Below are 1,061 nucleotides of genomic sequence, written 5' to 3' on the forward strand. Positions count from 1 at the left end.
CTGCAGGCTGGCCATGCAGCTGCTGGCCCCTGGGTACCATCCTCCATTCCCATAGCGCGATGTAACAGAGACCGACTATTGCCTGCCTGTGCTATGCTGAGAACGGAGTGGGGGCCTGTGGGCTAGGTCTAGCCCGGGGCAGGGGTTGGAGGTGGGGTAAAGGGGCGCCCCAGCTGGTCCCAGGGGCGAGTCCTTGGCTTGACAGAACTTGGACAGGCAGGCTTGTTGGCAGTTATGACTGGGAGTACAGAGAGGCCTTGTATGGGAGACTAGACGGCAGCTCTATAGGCAAAGGCCTTCTCCATGACTCCCCACAGCAGATCTCGATGAAAAGAGGCAGCCTGTGGTCCCAAACCATGTATTGCCATAGTGGAAAGTGAATACAATAAAACATACCCCACTTCTCAGGGAGGGCCTGAGGTTAAATATCTTTTGCAAGGAGGAGTGTCTGGGAAGGAAAGCTTATTGGCTATGCCCTCCGGGCCTCTAGGTACCTCATTTGCCTGGAGATCTCTATCTTGAGCCTACATATCATGTCTCTTTTCCTATTGTCTTGGTCTGAGATGTTAGGGATGCTTCATCTACATGTGGAAGGTCTCGGGGCATTGAGTTTATGTGACTGATGGCCACACATCTATGGGGGGTGGGGGTGGGGCGCTGCGACTAGTGACAGGGGACTGGTGCCCAGGAGCAGGTGAAGCTTCTACCGTCCCTTCAGGGCTTCAAAGCCTTTAGCTCAGGCTAACTCTCATGGTCCACCACCCACAGTGTCTCTTTGCCCGTTGTCGTGGGGGAGGGTCTTTTTTTCCATTTTTTTATTAGGTATTTAGCTCATTTACATTTCCAATGCTATACCACAAGTCCCTCATAACCCCCCCCACTGCCCTACCCACCCACTCCCCCTTTTTGGCCCTGGCGTTCCCCTGTACTGGGGCATATAAAGTTTGCAAGTCCAATGGGCCTCTCTTTCAAGTGATGGCCTATTAGGCCATCTTTTGATACATATGCAGCTAAAGACAAGAGCTCCGGGGTACTGGTTAGTTCATATTGTTGTTCCACCT

The sequence above is a fragment of the Mus caroli genome, chromosome 5, assembly GCF_900094665.2.
Source record: "Mus caroli chromosome 5, CAROLI_EIJ_v1.1, whole genome shotgun sequence".
Taxonomy (NCBI): domain Eukaryota; kingdom Metazoa; phylum Chordata; class Mammalia; order Rodentia; family Muridae; genus Mus; species Mus caroli.